General features: G+C 30.5%; 1 protein-coding gene across 8 annotated transcripts in view; it reads right to left on the bottom strand.

The window, feature by feature from the left end:
- Positions 1 to 2,327: 2,327 nt before the first annotated feature.
- The window catches only part of CPSF6 (cleavage and polyadenylation specific factor 6), a 31,029-nt gene continuing 27,287 nt past the window's right edge, over positions 2,328 to 6,069 (bottom strand). For 4 of the 8 annotated variants that reach the window (XM_009425809.5, XM_003313848.5, XM_009425807.5 and 1 more), the window contains one exon: positions 2,328 to 2,755. The gene's annotated coding sequence lies outside the window, so the exon portion shown is untranslated. Of the gene's footprint in view, positions 2,790 to 6,069 lie in introns of all 8 variants that reach the window. The other 4 variants (XM_063785886.1, XM_063785888.1, XM_063785889.1 and 1 more) reach the window with 2 other exon arrangements.

Below are 6,069 nucleotides of genomic sequence, written 5' to 3'. Positions count from 1 at the left end.
AATTGTCATTAACTGCTTAAGAACATTCTAGGTAAAAGGACCATTAAATGGGCTAAACTATGATCAAAAGCCACTGCAACTTACTCCAAACCTTATGAAAATTGACAAAAAAAAACACACATCTGCAAATTTACACTGGAATATGCTTTCCACAACATAGTTCCTTTAACCAAAAGCAGCACTTTCAATCCAAAGTGTTGCCTCAGAAGCAGTACCATTCAGGTACTGTATCACTCATCTGTTTAACTTTACTACTGGCTGAAAGGAATGTGACTCTATAGCACTAATAAATGCTATGTTTTAAAATTCAACTCGTTTGTTTTCATATCCACTACAGTTATTAACTAAGGAAAAAATGAAAAGGTCTCTGAGACACTGTTTTTGGTGTCTATGCAAGGATTTATCTCTTTGGATTGTTTTTACACATTAAAAAAAGGAAGAGTTTTCAAATAACATCAACGCATAAACAACTGAAGGGGGTATGAAGAACAAAACAAGGCTTGCAATTTTCACCTTTACTGCTATACATTCACGTGTTATCAGGTAGAGAAGGACTTTGCAAAATTACTTGGTCAAACCAAGAAGTTATTTCCTTCTGACAACACTTAAAATAACGGATTAGCAGCAAACAAATCTAGTACACTCACACTGTCTGCAACAAAAGTCATGTAATGAGATCAGCCAAGCAAGGAGAAGAGTGATATAGAAGGAGCAATTAAAAGGTTCCATTGATAAAATATGAAAAGGTAAATAAAGGATTTAATTAGTATAAAATTTCCAGTTTCATTTCAAGTGCAGTTAGATTTTTGTGATTCCATTTTTAAACTGTTCAAAGAAAATTTTATTTTCATGGACATTTTACTTACCTTTTAACCCTTTACTATTAACTAATTTCTCTTGTAATATTTATATGTCCATACTTCTTCGCATTAGGGCATTGTAGTCAAAATATTAAAAAGCCAAGAAATGACAAAACAATATACAGAAAACAGGAAAATTTTGATACAACTCTAAAATAATGTTAAAAAAGCAACCGCATTTTCAACAAAATGCTTTAAAAAATCATTTCTGAAAGCGAACAGTTCTGATAAACATCAACGATCCCACACACAGATACTTCAAACACAAAATATTTTAAAATAAAACTGGCAGTGATATGGGTAATTCAAAACAGCTAATTTTGTCAGAAGTGGTTTGATAGCAGACAAGATGAAAGTGAAGAACAGCAGTGGAAATTTCTGGAGGGTTTCTACAGTTGCACATAACATAGTATCTAGGGTATTTTAACACTTTAAGCATTGTCCTAGAATTTGGGTACTCTGTAACAACCAATGTGTATTAACAGAAGATCTCTCAAAGATAATCAGATCTTAAAAACATATTAACGTGCTCAAGAATTTTAAGTCAAATTTCTGAAGTAGTGATTTCAAATTACATTCCCATAAAAACACCTAATCAAGTTGACACCCTGCCTCTGCCAATTTTGCAATCAAGAACACATGCTAGTCAGGTGCTTTTAAAGTGGGCCTATATGTAAGGCAGGTTTGAAAAAAATCTTTAAGTAACTATAGCATGAATCAATACGCTGCATGAATATACATAGTATTCCTTAAACTGTGCAGACACGGTTTATCTGTAATTTCCCATTACAAATACTGGGGAATACAACCGAATGTTAACGAACATCACATCCTTCAAAAATTTATACCAATTGGAAAATATAAGGCTCTCTTTACTCACATTTACCTGCTGCAGGGCTGTATTTACACTGACTATGGCTTAAGAAATAAACCATAAGATCAATAAAAACAGCAAGTAATTGTAGCATCAAATCAGAATTGTCAAAATTTCTTCAATGTTAGCGGTTCACAATTAAGTGTTTCGGTACATCTGTGTTGTAATTAACCTGCATTACACATCAAATATGTACAGGTTTTTACTTATGTGTTAAAACCTCTGTTTTTTTGACCCCTTACACATTGACTAGATTGCTATGTCTGTCAAATCTCTATTTTTACAAGTTTACATACCATTCAGCAAAGTCACAAGCTAACTAGGTAAAAACAGCTAGAAAAGCAGAATATATAAATATTAAATATCCATGTAATCACCTATTCTAATATCAAAATCAAGGGCAAAAGACACTTAATTACTATGTTTAATTCACTGAACGCAAGATTAGATTGAGGCATATCCAAAAACGCTATTGCAATGCTTTAAAGGACAGTAAAAATGTTGTCATAGTAACATTATCTTTAGATATTGCTGAACACAAGACTTTCCCTGAGGTGTAAACATCAAATAACTTGAACAGCTTTACACATCAGCCCCATTAAACAGTTTATTACAACACTACATCTATTGTAATCAAAGTGATGCTGTTTACAGACATTATCATATAAACATTTTTAACAAGAACAAACTACTACAAAAACAAGCATTTACTTGACTTTTCTTCCAATTGCTTGCACATCATAATGGCCAAATGTATATAACCAGTAATAAAGTTGCAAAAGCTATAACTTTTTAAATCACACAGGTTTCCTTCAAATAAAACAGTTAAGCAACATAAAAAATAAAAGTAGAGCTACTGGTTACCATTTATGCAGATTTGCTTTATTCAGATCTATTCCTGTTCATTTTATCCATGAATCCTTACAGGTTCAGTTCAATCACAAGAAGCAAACTGCTGGACAAGCGTCATTTTTCCCCCATGAAGACTGTTTTGTCTTGGAAGGTGATCCTCTTCCTTCAGCTGTAATGTGTCAAAATTTGTGATGTAGATTTTGCTATTCCCCAAAATACACAGAAAAACGCTGGCTTAACTATACATACACAAGTCGTGCATCTACTTCACTGTTATGTATTCTAACACAAAATAAGAATTAACTGAAACAGTAGCTGCCTTTGTGGTGGTGAAATGTTCCAATTTACCTGATGATTAAACTGAGACATTCTGATTTCATTCTTCTTAAATATTATTGCCTTATAAATTTAATGACTGAAGCAGTAATGAAAATATAGCAGCTACTGTTTCTGTGATGATGGAAACATTCATAAGTCATTTTCTAAAATATGCATACTACAAAAATAAATGGAAAATGCTTGGATGATTTTAATGTAAATATTTTTCATTCACCCACATATCAAGTCTATAAACTCATTTAACAATTAAATGCTGAACTAAATATAAAATGCAAAATTATTTTACAAATTAATTTATTTAACAGCATACAGGAACTTCTGCAAGTATTATAAATCAAATGGTTTACAAAATTTGTAAGTAAGATTTATAAATAGAGTATGGACATTTAAATTAATGACATCCACGTACAAATCTTTAGACGTAATACAAATTTAAAACATTTACTTTACTTTTACTCTATTCCACCTATATAGAAATACCTAACGTAGTATTATAAACTAACCAAAACAAGCTAAGTGGGAATCTACAATGATAAAGTTCATTTAAAACTCACATAAAAGAAAAAAAATAGAATAAAGTTGATAAACTAAAATTTAAAGAATACATATATATGCAAACTTCAGGTAGAGGTTCACAAGAAACATTCAATTAACTTGGATATAAGTAACCACTGAAACAGTCGGTAATGAAAGTATAAATGACAAGAAACCACTTCAATAATAAAGTGATTTAAGAGTCAAGAGGGCAGAAGGTTTTTTAAAAATTTTTTTCAGTTTGAACATGTTCATAGGGCACAGTTTAGTGATATTTTGAAATAAAAATAACTGAAAAATACTTTTTGCTCTACAATTAAGAGTTACTTCTGCCACTGCTATAAATTTTTCTATTATGTCCTTTCCTAGGTTGTATCTTAAGAGCATCAGTACATATATGCATTCACACTGCCTAGCAGTAATAACTTAAAATTTTAAAACTGCAAAAGAAAAAAAAATACAATCCAGACTTCTCTTTTATATATATAGTTTCTATATGCCTGTATCTTTCAGATAACTTCAGCCATTACTATTGTTATCTTTTATTGCATCTTCATCTTATGTTGATGAAGCTATTTAGTGAAACTATTTAATGGGAAAAAATATAAAATGGCAGCTTTCAAATGTTTTATTTTTATTATCTGCACTACACTATTAAAAAACAGGTTTATGTATTAGAGAGAGACAAGGCATATGTTCTAATCTGAAATAATAATTACTGGGAAATTAATAAATCTAACTGCAAAAGAATGCTATCTCCCTAAATTTTCTGTTGCGCTGGAAGGGATAAAAAGTCATTAAGAGGGAAAAACTATTTAAAGTCATAGCAAAACAAAAATATTCAACTCTTCCATAAAACATATCACATACACTGCATCTTTGTATCATTATCACTCCAGTGGAGAATTATACTATTTTTATATAGAGAATCCCATTTGTAAAATTGCAACACACATCTTTTCCCAGGACTAATGCACTCTTTTGTTTGATTATACTTTATAGATAGATCTTTTCTATTAATGAATCTAATTTTCACCATACAGACATAAAATATGGGGGATAGTCTAGCAGTTTTTATTTCTATTTCTAAACACTTTACATTTTATGCACTTGGAAATACAAATTTTACAGTCTTAAACGAAAGTGAATTTGAAGGCAATACAACCCATTTCCAATAATCCAATTCCATATTATACTCTCAAATGTCTAAGTAGGCAACTACATCAACAAAGATATCAAAAAGAAGCTTAAAAGTGACAAATACATTCAACGTCCATGTTTTCAATGTATCATTTGGTAAAATCTAATGTCAAAGCCACACAATTACTTGCTTTAGCTATTAATTATAAAAGAAAGGCCTATGTAAACAGATGTTAAAACAACTAAGATGATAAATGGAATCTACACCTTTTTAATAAAGTCTGTAAACTAAAGTGAGCACTAAGTAAAATTTCAACACACAGAGAAGTACTTGTATTTTAAGATACTATATCAAGCCATTATTAACAACTCAAATTATAACTGTTTCTGTTAGAAATTTATCTAGGCACATTTGTTAGAATTAGTATTTTAAATTCATGGTAAATTCATCTTTTAAGATTTAAATAAATACTTGATAGGGCACTTTTATAGATTTTCACATTAATATACTGAATTAAAAGGATTCTCATAATTTTAGAGATGCACTACTAACTCAACGAAATAAAATTCACTTTTCTCTATCTGAAAATTTCTCCTTAATAAGAGGAATGGAAATGAGGTGGGCAAGAGAAATAATTATCTACATATGAGTTAACTCTAAAATCAAAATTCCTTCTTGTGTTGACTAGAACATATTACATAAAAACAATTCTAGTTATTGTAGATATTTACAAGAAGTTCTTGCTACCAAAACATTTCATATTTTCATCTCTCTACCTCTGTACATAGTACTTACCTCATTTTAAGTAAAGCATTTTATTACTCTATAAAACACATACATAATTGCTCTTACAACCCAGTAAAATAGAAATAAACTTAATCACATTCAAAGAAAAATAAGGTTTGTTCCCAAAAGATTTACAAAATGAACATCTCAAAATAACCTGTTATTTATAATTCATGGAGAGTCAAAACATGCTACCACAAATTCATAAAATTTGGATAGCATAAATGGCACCCTTACCCCTTTTTGGTTATTAGGTTTCTTTAAACAACGTTAACTAAATATTCATTCAAGACAGAATTTACTCAAAACAATCTATTTTACAAACTAAAACAATGGTAGTAAATTTAACACTGAGATGACGGTGAGAGAGCAAGATGACTCACACTGGCATTGAATTTTTTTTTCAACAGGGAACATTAATCATTTGTAAACAAAACTATATTCTTAAACCACAGTGAGCAAAACACACTATACATCCATTCAAGGGATCACTTCCTACTCCCTCTTGTAACTTCAATTAAGTCAGCTGTGTAGTGAGACAGGTTTTGTGAATACTCAAAGTAAGAAAAATCAGAGCTAAAGCAATGAAAGCTAGCATACATATCCAGATGAAGCAGAGCAGTTAGGATACATGGGAAAACAAGGAAACAGGGCTGGGAGCTATAACGCAGACCTCACATAAC

The sequence above is a fragment of the Pan troglodytes genome, chromosome 10, assembly GCF_028858775.2.
Source record: "Pan troglodytes isolate AG18354 chromosome 10, NHGRI_mPanTro3-v2.0_pri, whole genome shotgun sequence".
Taxonomy (NCBI): Eukaryota; Metazoa; Chordata; class Mammalia; order Primates; family Hominidae; genus Pan; species Pan troglodytes.
The sequence above is the reverse complement of the archived record's forward strand: the minus strand, read 5'-3'. Positions and strand labels throughout refer to the sequence as shown.